This window comes from Episyrphus balteatus, chromosome 1, assembly GCF_945859705.1.
Source record: "Episyrphus balteatus chromosome 1, idEpiBalt1.1, whole genome shotgun sequence".
Taxonomy (NCBI): Eukaryota; Metazoa; Arthropoda; class Insecta; order Diptera; family Syrphidae; genus Episyrphus; species Episyrphus balteatus.
This window is the reverse complement of record NC_079134.1, coordinates 36,250,404-36,269,527: the sequence shown is the minus strand read 5'-3', so window position 1 is coordinate 36,269,527 and position 19,124 is coordinate 36,250,404. Positions and strand designations below refer to the sequence as shown.

Here is a 19,124-nt window from a genome sequence, read left to right as displayed (position 1 = left end):
AATCGTTTTTCTTGAGTTTTTTTACATTATTTTAATTTACAAATTTTTTAAAAGCATTAATATTGATAGGAAATTTAATTATCTACAAAAAATTTCTTAATAAAATTTTATAAATTCGGCTTCCTTTTCAAGTTACAGACAAAAACAAAAAAAGTAGCAAAATGAGTCGAAAATATTGATCGTTACAAAAATTATCATTTCTTTATAACTTATTCATAGATTTTAAAAGAAAATTATCTTATTATTTTTGCCGGTAAGTGCACTACTCATAAAAATAAGTAAGTAAGTGGGCTCGAATTTACATTAAAAGTATAACGGTAATTTGTGTCTAATTTTTTTATTTTTTTGTAAGCTAGTGTTTTCGGTTAGACGGTTGAAGTGTATTTAGTTAATGACTTTTTTACACTTCTACTATTTATGTTACCTAAAAAATATAATATTTTGGGGCTTATGGTTGCCAAATATGTTTTAAAGTAAATATTCGAAAACATAATATAATGAAAAATTCAATGTTCAATAAAACTGATAATTTATTTTTTCGGTAAACTAAAATATACTTTTCTAATATATGTATTTTAATATTCTTAATGACGTCATGTTTTTGAGAGTTAAGAAGCTAAAAATTTCTTTTTATCTTCGAAACAGGAGGTCTAAGATTTTTTTGAATTTGAATTAAGAATATTAAAATCTGTTAGAAAAGTATATTTTGGTTCACTTAAAAAAGAAATGCCCAATTTTATTACACATTGTAATTTGTAATTAAATCATGTTTTTTTTTTTTAAATTTATTTTAAAACATAGTTGGCAACCATATAACCACTGTTTATAAAAACAGAAAATAGGAGAGATGGCAAAATTTTGATTATTTAAAAAAAAATGAAAAAGCGTCTAAAGCGGAGGTCTAAAAGCGTCTAAAGCGGAGGTCTAAAATTGTGTTTTATGTACTAATTTGGCACTTGTTGGCCTTTGTTTTCAATAACACCATTTGACATGTATTTAGTCAAATTTCTAGCTTTTATACAGTTTTGAAGAAAGAAAATTCTAGTTATCCGCTTATTCTGCCCACCATTTTGAAGCCACCATTTTGAATAAAAATAAAGTTGGTAGCTTTTTCGTATTCTCCATAATAATAACCTTCAGTGTACCATAACTTTTCGCTGACCGTGCAAAGTGTTTTTGACGCTCAAAATCACCAAAGGCGCCACTGTGCGACGGTGGGTGCTGCAAAGAAGACAGTACCCCTATAAAAAGAATATTTTGTAGAGGCTAGGATTCGAACCCAGACCTCTGGCATCTTAGTCCATCGCTCTAACCATTTCGCAACGGGGAACTACTCACTCACTCCTAAGAAAGTTAGCAAACTTTTACTTTAAGATTACCTGTCACCATCACATTGAGACAGTGACATTCTCAGAAAACATCACAAATTTCGAATGTGGTTTAAATGAATAGGATTACTGAATTGAATAGAAAATAAATTGCACGACTGGGGTCGCACGTACTTGCTCTTATGCTTAAAGTAACTATAATGTTAAAGCTTTTTATTCAAGAAATTTAAAATTCGATATTTTGAAGAAATTTCATAAGTAGTATAAAAAAATTAAATCTGTTTTTATAATTAATAAAACTCCGTTTTAAAATATCTTAAAAAAAAAAACAAATATGCCATTTTATTTCTCGTATAAAAAGGTATTTTTAGAAAAAAAATTTTGAAAATTGTAGGAGCCGTTTTTTAAAAAAATAATTTTTTATATATAAAATTTTTTTAACATTTTTCAAAAAAAAAGTTGGTATGCCATTTTGAAGAAATAATTAATTTACACATAAAAACTAAATTTCAAAATTTTTCATTGATCCGTTTTCAAAAAATTGATTTTTCAAAAAAAAATTTTGAAATATTTTTTAAAAAACCAAAAATGCGTTTTTTGAAAATTTTCTAAAATTTTAATATTATCTTTACTAACACACTTTTGTATAAAAATTTTCATTTAAATCGGGTTAATGTTGTACGAGATATTCAGAAACGAAAAAAACCGTTCTATGACAGGTACCGTTAATAACGGTACAAAAAATATTTGTTTTATTTAAAAAGTTGGCCCTTATGTGTAGTATTACACACAAAAATTTTAATCAAAATCGTTAGAGCCGTTTTTGAAAAAAATTAACTTTTCTATTTCCGTTATATGGCAGGTACCGTTAGTTTTGGTCATAAAAAAAAAATTTCAATTTCCCCTCTAGGGAATCACCAAAAACTGCTAACTACCAAGTTTGAAGAAAATCACTTCACTCGTTTAGGCTGCAGCTCCAGATAGAGACAGACGGACAGACAGACAGACAGACAGACAGACAGACAGAATTGCCGGACCCACTTTTTTGGCATTCTCCATCATCGTAATGTCATGTAAAATTGTTATCTCGAGTTCGATTTTTTTTACGAATCCTAAACTTGCCCTATAGTACCTATATCGCAAGTAAAAAAGGTTAGCAATTTCTTCAATTGGATTTCTCTACAACAACTATTCATTGAATTTTCTCATTTTTACTTTGCTTTATCGACAGTCAGTTGATTTATGATTTCAAATTCACTTGATTGCGCTTCAGCACATCCAGCTTAATTGTGGATAAGTAAATTGCCATTCCTTATTATATTCTTTTTCATACTATATTTATTTGGGAAATTGTATTTATGATGGTTTTTTTTCTTTTTTATTTCCTCTTCTTTTTTGTATTTCATTTCAAGTTGAAAGCACAAAAATATGAGCTATTGAATTGGGAAATAATTTACCCCTCTGCGATACAGTAAATGAAGGATAGACAGAAAGATTGAATATTTTTTTTTAGCAAGATGGTGTTTTGAACATGTTCCTGTTACATAATAGCTATTCATAATGATTAAGAAGATATTGGAAAAGAAAATTCAATGAACACACTAATGTTAAAAGGTTTTCTCGATTTCTTTATCAGTAAAGTGTGGGACATAAAGTGGGAAATAAAAAGAATTATATAAGACTGGTTTTCTCTACAGATAAAATGGCGCCCGGGCGTAAACATGGTTTTAATGAAGTTGAATAGAAACAGACTATTTGTCATCATTAGTTTGCAACGGGCATTTATTAGTTGTTCAGAGATATTTAAAGACCAAAACCTAAATTTGTTTTGACACTTTGATCCCAAATATCTGCCCCCGAATGTTAGAAGAAAAAAATGTTTGCATACAAATAAATCAGCAACCGGACTTCTAAGAAATTTTTAGTTTGCAGTTATGAATAGAGTCTAAGGAGACCTTTCTTTTGATGTCTCACTCGATGGATTTGGAGCAAATTTTTGAAAACCCCTGTTTTTTTAGACAAGGGGTACCCCTTGGATATTTTTCGAAAATCTTAGAAAAATAAATTCGTATTTTTTTTTAGCTGAACGCATACCCAACAAACATTATCCCTTCTTTAAAGCTTTACAGGAGCTACATTAACACCTGTAAAGCTTTATAGGAACTAAATATTAAGACCTTAAATATTTATATCTTTATGTTTTGTAGAAAAATGAAATAACTTTTTGAAAAATTCCCTTATTTTTTCTCATTATATTAATTTTCTTATATAAAAAGCTTACAAAAAATTATACCATTTAAAAGCTTAGTATTTTTTCTATAGAATAAAATCATACTTAAATTTTTGCAATGCCCAAAACGTATTAAAAAATATTATTGAAAATAATCATTTTTTTATAAAAAAAAAGTGACAAAATCACTTCCATTACGCAAAAATCCATTTTTTATATAATTTTTATATATCTATGTATAGGAAATAATCTATAATAAATTTTATACCATCTGAAAGCCTTTTGTTTCAGCTCGAAATATTCACATTAACTACGTTTCTACAACATCTACAAAAGGAGCTAGAATTTTTTGAAACCAATCAATTTTCATCAAAAAAAAAGCAAGAAAAATCAAAATTTTTTTTCTTCCATTACCATAAAGTCGATTTTTTTATATGACACCCTATAATAAATTTCTTATCATCTAAAAGCTTATTATTTCAGCTTTACTATGATGCTTCAATCATATTTGTCGAAATTTCAAACTGAGATAACGGTACTTCCTACACCGGTGGATGATCATCGGCAACACATCTCCACAGGTGTTTTTTTTCTTTTGAAGTTTTTCAATTAAAGATTGTGTAGCTTGTAGTAAATGTACCTTTATATGTGATAAATCAAATGTAAGGTTATATTATCAGCATGCTCAGTAAAGTCAAAGCAAATTTGTATCTGCCTTAGATCAAAAGATATTACTTGTTAAAAAAAAAAACTTATTTTAGGTTTTTTTTTTTAAATACATAAAAATACCCCTAAAAAAGTAGGTGCTTTTAAAGAATTCTTTTTAATATCTTTCGAATGGCATTTTTCAAACTGTAAAAAAAAAAAAATACTTATAATAACCACTTTGTCAAAGGTCTACCTCATGTTTTAGTTTTAAAAAATCATTTATAACTTGGTTTTAATTTTTTTTTTAAATTTTTTCAATACCATTGTGAGCCTTACAATAAATTTATCTACCGTTTGAAAAAAATTAAACTTTTTACAACATCGCGTTTAGAAAATAGCCATTTTATTGCAATTTAGTTTGACCCCTATTTACCCTATTAAATGATGGAATTTTTAAAAAATTCTCATTCGTATTCAACTTTAGGTTATTAACTTTCAAATAGACATCCAATAGTTTATTTTTAATTTTTAATTGCAATTTTTACCGCACTACTAAAGGTGAAGCGGGGGAAAATTACGTCACTTTTTCTAATTTGGATCTTAATAACTCAGCAACCAGACTTCCAAGAAACTTTTGGTTTTCAGTTATGTATAGGGTCTAAAGAGACCTTTCTTTTGATGTCTCACTTGAAGAACTTGGAAAGATTTTAAAACAAATTTTTTTCCGCCAATAGCAATTCAAAAAACACTGTGAACTCATATCTGTAAACCAAAACTTGTTCCGATTCCCAGTTATCTGCCTCCGAATGTAAGAAAAAGAAATGTTTGAATGCAAATAACTCAGCAATCAGACCTCAAAGAAACTTTTGGTTGTCAGTTTTTAATAGAGTTTAAAGGGGTCTTTCTTTTGAAGAGCTGTCAGCATTATTTTTTTAAATTCATTTATTCATTCTTAAAGTATTCCCCCATTTCCATGTTAAAATACCTTTTATATTTATGATTCACACCCTCTTAATCTTTTTCAACAGGTTTATAAAAAAAAAATTATATATCTCTTATGTGTTGAATTTACATATTGATTGGCAACTTCTTATCTCGTTAACTCTGTCGATTTTATTAGAAAATACCACAGCATAAAAATTGAAAAAAAAAAAACCTGAAGAAGAAAAATCGTAGAAACTCGAGAAACCAGAGAAAAAAAAACATAAACAGGACTTGTATTTCCCCCACCAAGGAGAATACATAAGGATCTCTTAGTGTTACAAATCCATCACAATTCAAAAGGTAGAATATAAACCGAAGCCAAACAACAACAAGAAAAAAAAAAGGACTACAAAGAATACTGAACATTATTAAATTCTTTTGATAATTCTTGGGTCCTTTAGCTGACAAAAAAATATACCACGCCATGTCGTCTTTTCGTAAATATACAAATGCGTGACAGAAAAAAAAAAAAAACTCGACCGTATCAAAACAACACACACCAACACAGAAATATTTCGCTTATAGGTAAGGCAACAGCGCCACTCAGCGGCAAAAGCATATTCTGCAAGCTTAACACGAACGATATTTGTTGGTGCAACCCACAGGGTACCCGGCGGAACCCAATTATCCTGACAAAAGTTATATGTATGCTCTGCTCCTCTTGCCATCACAAGCCACCAGCACGACACACAGCACACAACAATACACAGAGCACCGCACCTAAAAACTTGTGTGTAGGTGGATGTGGTGCAAAAATATTTATGCTACAAATCTCCGGTACGTACACTTGAGTGTAGAGCTCATAAAAGGCATTCATTTCGATCATTCCAAGGCAGTTAAATTCACTTCGGTGAAAAATAAACCAAACGGAAGGGAATTGAACGGACGTACCAGGACCACCAGGACCAGGACCAGCACCAGCACCAGCATACCAGGAGACTGAACTTAGAGGAGAGAGAGAGTACTGCATGAAGAAGTGCTAAGAGCTGCGAATTGAACCGAGTAGAGTGAAGGATATTCTCAGCCTTCCCTGGAATATGTGTGTGTGTGTGTGTGTGTATGTGATTTTTTGTGGGGGTGGATGCATGATACACAACTCCACAGAGTGTTTCCATGGAGACAACCACCATCAACTCCGAGCTCAACCAGCATCGTGCACAGAAATATTACAACCCACACCCAGCCTTTGTTATCGGTTGGTGGTGTAGATGGCGTTAGGGTATGGATGTAGTAAGCTTAGGCGGGGGTGGTTGGGTGTTGGTGGTTTTTTTTTTTCTCCACCCATGGACGGTATTTCCCTGATGGCACATAATGTATACTAGGACGGAGATGTGTTTGTGTTGGTATATCCTGTAGCGGCATCCTGTTCGGTATTGATCTTTTCCAGTTTCGTGGCAGTAGACAGTGGCACTGTGGCAGTGTACAACACTTGCTTTGCTACTAGGGCTGCTGTTGCTGCTGCTGGATGATGATGATGATGATGATTTTCTTTGCTCACCCGGATTTCATTCTGTTTTACTCTCTTCTCTCTAATCCAGTTGGGCCCAGAGCACCCAGGCCTAGGTATTTTCAATAAAATATCAGGATTTGATAGTGTGCAAAGTTTCAGTTTCAACCCCATAGTGATTCTGGCAAGAGTTCGATGAAAGAAGGGTTTTCTTTTTGAATTTCCTTTAATTTTTTTTTTTTATTTTTGTATAGTCAGTTTTTGAAAGTCTTTTATTGCTTGAATTTTAGGAGGTTTTTTTGGTACCTATAGTTGTCAATTTTCTTGTTTTTTTTTTTTTTCTGTGTACTTGCACTTTTTCAGTGTTGCCAGTTGGAAGGAATGGATAAGAGTAATTTCCAACTTTAAAAAATTTTCTATCAGCAGGAGGCCATTTTCAATAGTTTATTATAGTCCTTTCAAATAATTTTATTTTCAAATATGTAACATGATTCCAAAAATGAAGATTCCTGGAAGAAAAAAAGAAAAACAGCACAAGAATCAATTAAGAAGATAGGTATATTTTTCCAAAAAAGAAACTTTTAAGTGAAATTAATGGTAGCAGTGTTATTTTTAAAAAGCAACTGATTTTGCAAACAATTTTGATGAAATTAATAAATAATATCCACGACTGGTTTGTACCATATTCGTAAAGGATGCTCTTATGCTTAAAATTACTTAGAATCAGAGTTGTAAAAATATCAATAGAAAAAAAAAATGCATTTGAAATTAAAAAAAAAAATATTTACTGCAACTGACAAAAATATTTTTTTCCTTTTTAGTATTTGTCGAATTTCTCACAATTTTGTCAAAATTATAAGAAATTCGACGAATTAAAAAAAAATAAAAAAATATTTAATGCACACATTTTCAATTACCTAATATTTTTTTTAATGCAGAAAATATTTTATTTGCATTAAAAATTTTTTTTTTTAATTCAAAATATTTGTGTTTGCAATAAAAGTTTTATTTTAAATGCAAATATTTTCAATTGCAATAAGTTTTTTAATATTTGTCGAATTTCTCACAATTTTATCAAAATTGTAAGAAATTCGACGAATAAAAAATAAATAAAAAAATATTTAATGCTCACATATTGCATTAATTTTTTTGTAATTGTAATTGTAATTGTAATTGTAATTGTAATTGTAATTGTAATTGTAATTGTAATTGTAATTGTAATTGTAATTGTAATTGTAATTGTAATTGTAATTGTAATTGTAATTGTAATTGTAATTGTAATTGTAATTGTAATTGTAATTGTAATTGTAATTGTAATTGTAATTGTAATTGTAATTGTAATTGTAATTGTAATTGTAATTGTAATTGTAATTGTAATTGTAATTGTAATTGTAATTGTAATTGTAATTGTAATTGTAATTGTAATTGTAATTGTAATTGTAATTGTAATTGTAATTGTAATTGTAATTGTAATTGTAATTGTAATTGTAATTGTAATTGTAATTGTAATTGTAATTGTAATTGTAATTGTAATTGTAATTGTAATTGTAATTGTAATTGTAATTGTAATTGTAATTGTAATTGTAATTGTAATTGTAATTGTAATTGTAATTGTAATTGTAATTGTAATTGTAATTGTAATTGTAATTGTAATTGTAATTGTAATTGTAAGGGATAACAATATTAGTAAATTTTCTAAAATTCAATATTTTTCCATCCGTAACTATTGGTTTTCACAGAGTATTAAAAATAATTCCTTGAGTTCTGAGTTGAGTATGAGATATGCATGTTGTCATGGCAACTCCTAGATTTCCAATTTGTTTTTCTGCTCTGGAAAATATTGTTCATTGATGCAGCTCAGTTCCCTCTCTTACAAAATCGTTTTTTATTATTTGGATTTTGTAATATAATCCGCCCAACGAATGTCTGGCAAAACATGTATGTGCATTTTCGGATTCACCTCTCCATTATCATTTCCATGATTGTTCCGTATCACCTGGCAACGATGTGAATGCAAATAAAAATACATTGTTATGGTTGCCGGCATCGTCATCATCATCATCATCAGTTTGGTTTCACCCTTCGTAAAAGTGGGCAAAATACGACTCCGGTTCTTTTTTTAGGTTTGGTTGGTAAAAGAGGGGGAAGGCGGTATGTTGGGGAAGTTGAGTTTCAGCAGTTGTTTCTGTGGCAACGCTGGATGAAACCGAACGAACGAAAACAGCTATGACAAGGAGCATCAGCAACCATGTTTGTTCCTTGTATTTCCATTCTCATCCTTTTTTGAGATACCTTACACCGACAACAACGTCAGGTTAATGGTGAAGCGCATACATTTATCACAAACCGGGCTCTATACAACTGGATGCAGGACTACACAGAGATATGGACTCACCATCAGCCACCCATCCACCTTACACCATGTATCTATGTAATAATATTGCTGCGATTGTTTCTGTCCACATTAATAAAGCAGCAGAGAGAGAGAGCGAGTCTGGTAAATGGAGTTGTAGAGTACTATTGCATCGGCTCGGCACACATTAACTACACCCCAAAACGTGCATCCATTTTGCATGTAGCCGGGGAGTCTAGTAGAACCGGAGCAGTAGCAGCAGTCAGCCAGCGTAAAACGAAAGCGAATTTGAAGTGAAGATACAAGAGAGTATGAGTTTCTTTCGAAGGATAGCGCCAAAGATTATTCAGTACATTTATGCATAGGGTTGCCAAATATCAGCTAATAATTGCAGTTTCAGCTGAGAATTTATCATTTTCAGTCAAGGATTTACCAGATTCGGCTGGCATATATGTAATTCAGCCGAGATTTACTGGTTTCACATGAGAAAATACCATTATGGGCTGAGTATTTATCATTTTATGTTGAGATAATTCCAATTCAGCTGAGAATCAACCAGTTTTGGCTACGATAAATATATTTAAGCTGAGATTTTCTGTTTTAGCTGAGAATTCGACTATATTGGTGCATAGTTCACCAGCTTGTGCTGAAATATATCTAATTCAGCTACGATGTACCACATTCAGCTAGGAGTTTAAGAACTTTAGTTGACTGAGATATTTCTATTTATTACTGAGTTTTAAGAGATTCAGCACGAAATTTTTTAGATTAAATAGAAAATTTGGTTGTTCCCCTTGAAATATATCGAATTAAGCTGTGATTTACCAGCTTCAACTGGAAATTTACCAGTCTCACCGCATAAAAATCGACTTCAGCTAATCCTTCCATTTTTAGTTGAGAAATTATGCAGTTTCAGTTAAAAATTTCCCAGTTTCTGCTAAATTATATCTAATTCAGCTTAAATTTACCGTATTCAGCTGGGAATTCATTAGTTCCAGTTAATGGAGAAATTTATTATTTGGAGATTGGTTAGTTTTAGCTAAGAATATTCCAGTATTGGCTAGGTATTAAAATTTAAACATTTTTCAGATGAAACTTACGAGTTTCGGCTGAGATTTATCTCATTCAGCTAAGACTTTGTGGTTTCAGCTGAGAATTTGACAATATTGATATAGAGTTTACCAGTTTGTGCTTAGATATATCTTATTCAGCTATGATTCACCAGCTCTAGCTGAAGATGATGCAGTTTCTACTGACATTTCCCAGTTTCAGCTATGTATAATACCTATTTCTATTCAAATTATATCTTATTCAGCTGAGGTTTACAAGTTTCTGCTAAGATATAACGAGTAACAAGTTTCACTAGAAGACTTATCAGCTTTGGCAGCTGCTAAAATTTTGGCTAAGCTTTAACAGCCTCGGCTCAATATTTACCAGTTTTTGCTGAGATATATTTAATTCAGCAAATATTTCCAGTTTCAGATGCGAGCTCAACACTTTAAATCGAGAACTTAACAGTTGCAATAAATAATATAAATATATTTAATTCAGCTGAGATTCACCTGTTTCAGTTGAAAATTTGTCAATGTCTGGAAATTAGCACGTTTCAGAAGCTGGGGATCTGCAAGTCTAGTTGAGAATTTACCAGTCAAGACTGTGATATAAATACTCTGCTAAGACTTACTGCTTCCATCTGAGAATTTGAATAATCTCGGCAGCTATTTTTTGGTGCGATAAATCTAATTCAGCTTAGATTTACGATTTCACCTTCAGTTGACTGAGACATTAATTTTTCAGTCAAGGTTTCAGATAAGAATTTTCCAGTATTGGCTTGGTATTTACTACTTTCTGTTGAGATATATTATGTACCTATATTATTCAGCAGAGATTTATCACATTCAGCAAAAAATTTAAGAGTTTCAGTGGAGGACATCTGGCTTAGAAATATATTTATCAGCTAAGATTTATATGTTTAAGCTGAAGACTTAACACTTTTAGTTAACAATTTAGCATTTTTCGAAGAGGTATATCTAATTCAGTTAAATTTCAGCTGGTAATTTACAAGGCCCGGCTGATATTTACCAGTTTGAGTTGATAATCTACCTTTTTGGCTACAATATATCTAATTCAGCTAAGATTAACAGTATTCAGCTGGAAATTTACCAGTTTCAGTTCAATGAAATATTTAAATTTTAGTCGTGGTGTGCTGGTTTTTAGTATTAGCTACACCGAAAAAAAATTTTGATAATAACAGCTATCAAATTAACATTTTTCAGTGACAAAAGTCGTCCAACAATTAAAATATCAATTTTGATATTTTATCATATCATTTTCACATTTTTTAATTTCAGATGGGATGGTGAAAATTTCACTTTCACAATAAAAATATCATTTTGATATTTTTTAAAGTTTAAGTGGATAGTGGAAATTTCACTTTGACAATTAAAATATCAGTGTTGATTAGATTTTACGTTTTAGTTTATTATAATGGAACCTATTTCTTTCTTTTTCTTTTTTATTATTTTTATTATTTTAAGAATTTTCTTTCTTTTTTCAAAACATTACTGAAAGTGAATATTCTTTACAAAATAGTGGTGATATTATTTTTCTATTATAGGTGATAGGTATAATTGTTTTGATATTTTCTCCCAAACTATGTGAAGTAAAATCTTATTGCCGATCAAATTTTCTCAGTAAATCATACATTTTACTTCGAAAAAACACAAAGCGCCTTTAAATTAATACACATTAACAATTTTTTATTTTATTTTTTTTCAATAATTTGGAGTGAGAAATTGATATGAAAAAATGATAATAAAATATCAAAAAAAATTTCCAAAATGTGACATTTAAATATCATCCTGATAATAAAAATATTGTTTTAACATTTTAAATATTATTAAACACATTTTATAGAGCATTTTTGGCTGATATTTAAAAAATGTTAATTTGATATTTAAAAAATGTTAAATTGATATTGGTTTTTTTTTCGGTGTAGGCATTAAACACTTCTTGTTGGAATATATATTATTCAGCAGATATTTTTTTTATATTCAGCTGAAAGTTTCAGTGGAGAACTTTCCAGTTTTTGGCTAAGAATTATATATTTTTCAGCTAAAGTTTATATTTTCCAGTTGAGGACTTACGAATTTCAGTTAAGAATTTAGCATTTACGGCAGAGATATTTCTAATTCAGCTGAGTTTTACGAGTTTCAGCTGGTTATTTATTTAACAGTTTCGACAATGTATTTATTAGTTTCTGCTGAGTTTTACTATTATTGTCTGCAAATTGACCAGTTTCGGCTGAAATATTTAATTCAGCCAGGATTAACTCCATTTTGACTGAGTAGTTACGAGTTTCTTTTGAACAAAAATTATATTCAGCAGTTTACAAAATCACATAAGGGCAACTCAATAACAAAATTCCAGGGCTAAACATGAATTCCCTTTTCTCTCTCGTTCTGGTTTTCACAAAAAAAAAATATTCAAACTCATGTATACGTAAACAATACATAGATAGAGATGAATAACTGCATATATGTACATAAGTATATGCAGACAGTCATAGATAGAAGTGGAATGCATTTAAATATTTTGGTATTAGTGATGGGCTCTGGAGTGTTCTTTAGATGAAGCTTGAGTGTGGGCAACGCAAAACTATAAAATGTTCATTCAAACAACACCGCCCCCCCCTCGCCCCCTTTTTGCTTGCCTAACAAAGATGGCGGGTGATTACAAGCGTTTATTTCCATAATTTTGCATTCCAAAATGAACGTGGATGCAAGAATCAAAAGGCAAAGAGGTATGGCATGCTGAAGCCGTTGCTGTAGTTACACAAAACCTCACCAACCCACGCACCCTCCAAAACACTATAACCATGCCAGCCACTACACTACCCAGACCCACCCTCCAGGCAAGAGTAGCATAATCGAGAATCTTATGGGTGATTCTATAGTTCAGAGTTTCTTTGTTCTCTCTTGCGCGATGCCTTGCAAAGGGGAATATTTTATGTAGCTTTTGTGTCCTGGGACAGCAGCACCGGGATATTATTTAAGCGCATCCTTTAGCGCCCCGCATCCTCCCGCACACACTTAATTTTATATTAAATTTAAAATTTTCAAATAAACTGACAGCACAGATTATGGCAATGGCACACGTATAAGCTATAGAAACGTTTATGGGCGTTGTTGGAATGATAGGTGTGTATGTGTGTGTGTGTTATATGAATACAAAAGGAATGAAATTTCCAAGGATATTTTAAGAAGGAGATACCTAAAGGTATACCTGAATTCTGCAAAAGACAAGGATAACAAAGAAAAAAAAAAGATATTTTGATAGAAGAAACCCTTCAAAGTCTCATCAAAACTCTTACGTTCTATATCTACCTAAGCTTTTCAAAAACACAGCTTAAAACCACACCAAACGAATTAGAACTGAAAGTCATGCAGGACTTGGTTTTTATCTAAAATATTTCTTTTTAACTTCCTTTCTTTTTTTGGCTTTGAAAGTTTTACCTAATCTGATTCGAAAATAGAAAAAAAAAAGGTCATTGAAAATGGTAAAGTCGGCTTAACACACAAAGATCTGAACCTTTCCCTTCTGGAATGACAAGAAAATTAACTCCAAGAAAGTGCACAAGGAAACATCTGTTTCTTTTTTTTTTTTTTCTAAGCTGTAGGAGCGATTTTAGATTCAGGAATGAATTAACAAATTTTTCCAGGAGAAAGTTAAAGAAACTTTTTCGTTATGGAGTCAATGAGTTTTAATCATACACAGAGCCGGTTTTAGGGGGAAGCAGCCTGGGCCGTCGCCCAGGGGCGCAAGAATTGAGAGGCGCCGCAGGCGCCCCGAACTTTTACGAAAGTTATATAAATAACGAAGTTTTTCCAATCGATGTTTTATTTTTACTTGCTCTATAGGGCAAGTATTGGTTTCGTGTCAAAAAAAAATTGAGGTTTTAATCAAAACCAACATTACGATGATGGAGAATTCCAAAAAAGTGGGTCTCGCAATTCCGTCCGTGCGTCTGTACGTCTGTGCGTCTGTGCGGTTGTGCGTCCATCTGTACACATTTCCACAGCCTAAACGGGTGGATGGATTTTCTTCAAATTTGGTACAGATGATTTTTATGGAATTCTGAAAGTTGGTTTTTTTTTGTTTTTTTATATCTCGTTTAGAACGTATACCTCCCATACAAAAAATACGATATTACGAATTTCTCGAAAACGACTCTAACGATTTTGATTAAACTTTGTATACGTAATATTTAAAGCAGTGGCAATAAAACTGCATTTTTATTTTTTCTCAAAAAAGTCAAATAACAAAAAATTTTTTTTTTCATTTAACATAATTTTGCCCTAAATGTCGGCTCTTCCCCAATATCAATTTTTTTTTAAATATAGATCCAGCTTTTAAAATCTACAAGTAGACTAACATAAAAGTGCTTTGAGCTGCAAGAGCAAGTACGTGCGACCCCAGTCGTGCATTTTATTTTTTTTACATTCACAAAGGTTCCCCAATTTGTTTCTATTTTACATTTTCAACGGCGCGGCGCTCGTATTGTTTGTCCTAAACTTTTTGAAGAATGAAGGCGCCCCCCAATTTTGGGTTAATTTATTTGGCTTCCGGAAGGACAATGGTGTCCAAAATCTTCGTTAATCTTTGAAGAACAAGGCGCCCCAATTTCTTTTGAAAGACTAAAGCAATCCTAATATTCCTCCTACCAATTTAATTTTTACAAAGGTGCCCCTATAGTAATGAATAAGGAAAGAGAAGGGAGACGGACAGAATCCCGAAATTAAAAATCCAGAAAGCCCAAAATCCAGAAAACCCTAAATTCCGAAAACCCAAAAACACAAAATCCCGAAAACCCACAATCCCAAAATCCCGAAAACCCAAAATCCAGAAATGCCAAAATTCACAGCTTCTCCATTTCTCATAAAAACTACGTTTGTGTGTGAGAATAAAAAAATAGGTCTGTTCGTTGTTCCCCCCTCCAGGGCACTCTAAGTCATTTCAATTAACTGTGAAAAAATCAGAGTTTCTCTGGTTTTCATTTTACATCGAACACCTAAGAGCTTTAGTTTCATCAGCGAACATCGAACACAGAGGAAATAGCTCTGGTTGAAAAAGGAGCTACAAAAAACGCTTGACAACGAATTCGGAGCGACCCAGAGTGCCCTAGAGCTCACAACGAACAAACCTTATACTTATAAAGGTATGTTGTTTTCGATTGGCCGTCCGGAAGCGCCTGGAATCATTAAGAAGCGTGCTGCAAGTTTTTTATTCTCCTAGTGAAAAAACAAAACACAATATTTGATTTTTCACCAATACAGATATTAAATTTTAGAATTGGGTGGAAGCGATTCAAAGTTTTTTATTGGATTTCAGAATGAGTGAATCATTGAGTGATTCCAATCGAAAACGACATTTATGTACCTAGTTGAAAAAGTTTTTGAAAAAATATTGTTCAAATAAGACCAACTGTACCTAATATTTAAATGTGTTTAAACAAAAAAGTCAGAGATAAAGGTAGTCTTGTCAATTGAGCCTAAATGACATGAATAATTAATTTTTTTTTTAAGTTAACCTTTTTAAGTTAATACACTGCACATTTTTAATAAATGCATTAACAAGTATATGAGAGGTAACCAATAATCTGCTATTGCTTTTTTTCGTGATTTTAAAAAATTGTTTTTAGATGAATTTTTTTTTAGAGGCGCCACTTGCAATCTTGCCCAGGGGCGCCGGTAGTGCTTAAACCGGCACTGATCATACATCGATATAAAATATATGAAATGAGTGTTCTTCGAAGAGATTATATAAGTTTTAAACTTTTGGGAATATTAAGACGAACGAAAACATGGAACTTTTGAACTTTGTCATCTTATAAATTCTAGATAGTTTAACCCTCTGTCGGCACATGGGTGCGAATTTGGAAGGCCAAAAATGAAAAGTAGTCACAGAAAAGTGTCTTTATAAGTCTTTATAGTCACAGAAAAGTGTCTTTATAAGGGTGAAAATAGTTTTTTTTTTTTGAATTTTGAATACAGTATTCGAATTCCTCGGAAAATTCTACATCAATTTCATATATGATTCTCCATAAAATAGTGAGACCGAAAAAAGTTCTAGCGCCATTAAAAAGTATAAACAAAATTCGCAAAAAAGAGGTGTACCTACAGAGGGTTAACCGAACCACATGTTTATACATACATTGTTGAAAAGTTCTAAATGCCTTTTATACAAAACTGTTAAGAAATCTAAAATGGGTACAAATTTGACGAAGCTAGATTTTTTTCAATGGGTAAAGGGAAGGTCCAAAAAACCGTTTTTTCCCTTAACTCCAGATTTTAGGGATATTTCGGAGTTTTTAAATAACATTTCGTAATCAGTGCAACTATCTCTACAAAACGTTATAGGTCTCCGATCGCGTATATTTTGAGTGTAGCATGACGGATGCGAAGGAAAAAGTAGCCCAACCTTCAACTTTTAAATCCGCCGTCTGATTCTTTGACATCAGTTGCCAAAAGTAGATCAGTTTGATTTTTTTTTCTGAGTGAACACTGAGGAATTTCAGAATTCAAAACTGTTTTCTTTTCTTCTTCGATTTATTGAATTGTTAACTTTCATTGTTCACTTCTGACGAAATTGTAATAAAAGCTAAATTCGATAACACTTGTCTGCAAAAATAAAAAAAAAAGTCGGGAGCAAGAACTTTGTAAGGTGATTTTAATTGACTTTAGTGTGCTAAATTCAAAACTGTTTACAGTTTTGTTCTATCACGTCTGGTTTTTGAGCTATACCTTCTCATATCTAAAAAACTAATTTTCAATGAAGTTCTTTTTGATGTTTAATTGAAAAAATACATTTTTCCTTAAAATGTTGCTTTTTAAAATCCAAATCAGAAGTAGCAATTTGGATCAAACAAACCATTCATTATGATATGTACTAAGGTTTTGAGATATCATAAATTTCTTTTTGCAATATCTTTGAGAAAAAAAAGAGGTTGTTTGTAAAGCCGGTTTACGGACGATGATTTTACGTGATAACGTCGTCAGAAAACACTTTGTGTGCTTTTGTTTAAAATGAGTCAATTGAAGCGTTTACTTATTTCAAACAATCATAATTTACATGAAAAAGCTCATTATACCTATTAATTTTTTTATTTTAAAAGCTTACAAAAAAAATTATGCAATTTCAAAGCCAAGTATTTCTTCTTAGGAATTAAACCATTTTTAAATTTTTACAATGCGCAAAAAGTATTAAAATAATTTATTGAAAACAATCATTTTCATCAAAAAAAGGAAAAAAACATGAATTTTTATCTTCTCATGTCATTAATTCCATTTTGTTCCCTAACAACCTATAATACTATTTGAAAGCTTATTGTCTTAGCTCAAAATATATATATCGGTCAGGTCTATCAGACATCTACAAAAAGAGCTAGAATTTTTGAACTTAATCAAATTTCATTAAAAAAAGCAAAAAAAAAAAACATTTATTTTTATGTTCTCACGCTATGGAATATATTTTTTTTTTTGTTTACCTATAAAAAATTTTATACCAAGTGAAAGCTTATTATTTCACCTTTCATATGACGTATCAATCTCATTTTAAAGATGCCTACATATGAAGTTAGAATTTTTTAAAGTCAACCATGTCGAATTTCCAGACTGAGATTACGGTACTTCCCACACTGGTGGCTGTTCGGGGGGCAACAGATCTACACTGGTGTTTTGAGGTTTTTCGCAAGTTTCTTGATTTAACATTGTGTAGCTTGTAGTTAGTCTACCGTTAAGTGTGATATACCAAATGAAAGGTAATTGTATAAGGATGATCATAAAAGTTTAATAAAATTTCTATCTGCTCTTGGTCAAAAGTTATAAACTGTTGAATTCTAAAATTTTATTTTACCGTTATCTCAAAATTGTGTTTACGAAAATGGTTGAAACTTCGCACACATTTAGTCGTGGTCATGGTCTATCATTACTTTATTCCTCTATCTATTAAAGAAAAAAGATAAAAATAAAAAACGATGAAAATCGGTTAAAAACGGTGGAAAAATGTGTTTTTTAAAAAATTGTTTCTTCCGTTATTCAGTCAAAACTCTTTAAACGATTCCAATTTTTTGCAAATGTATGCATAAGGCCAAAACCTAAATGTCATAAGTTTAAGATTATTTGAACGCTCCAAAAAAAAAGGTAAAAATCAAAAATTACCCAAAAATACCCCTAAGAAACAAGGAGTTTTTCAAAAATTCATATTTCGAAACGCAGAGTGTTGGAAAAAAATCCGTATTAGACGTCTAATTTTTTTTCCCTCATCTTTCACCTGGCACCTTTAGAATTGTAAAAAAAAATTTCCCTACCAAAAATCATTATTTTGTCATAGCCCCAACACGTGAACAAGGTTCAAACAAAACGTCTATCTAAAGCAAAAAAAATCAATTCTCTACAACTTCGCGTTTAGCGTTTACCTGAAATTTCATCTTTCTGTTTTACCCCTGTTTACCCTATTAAATGACGGAATTTTTAAAAATCCTTCATTTGGATTAAGCTTAAGGTTATTATCTTTCAAATAAGCTATAGAAGATTTTTGTATCACTAATAGTTTATTTTAAATTTTGAATTGAAATTTTTGAGCGCACTGCGAAAGTGCGAGAGTGGAACGGGAGAAAATGGCGTCAATTTTTTGTGGTAATTTATAAGACGTTATCACGTCAAAAAATTAATTTTGAAAAAATGTAAAATATAATTAGGATAATAAAATATTCCGTTTTGAAATTGCATAAGAAGATTTGCAAAAAAATATTTTACAGTGGTGTAATTTGACATCAAATGTACCCAAAAAACGCGTTCAAGTATTTCAAAAACGTGACGTGTTAGTGAAATTTTGACTTCGGATTCGAAAAGTATGTGTACCTAATCAATAACAGATCTAAATTCTGTTGAAGAGCTCAATTTTACTATCTGAATATGTAGTTGGTGCCATTCGCTGGTTAGTCACCTGTGGCTATTGGTTGGCCTCGAAAAGTTAATCTTGCTGGAATTTGGTTAGCCGCTTTTTTTTTTTATTAAGAGTTGAGCATGTTTTACTTTGTCAGCCTTTGATAAAATTCTTCACAGATGACGGAAT

The 19,124-nt window shown here is 31.2% G+C and overlaps 1 long non-coding RNA gene across 1 annotated transcript in view; it reads left to right on the top strand.

Annotated features, from left to right (window-relative positions):
- LOC129915738 (uncharacterized) overlaps positions 1-19,124 on the top strand; it is a 279,418-nt gene that overhangs the window by 73,003 nt on the left and 187,291 nt on the right. The window lies entirely within an intron of this gene.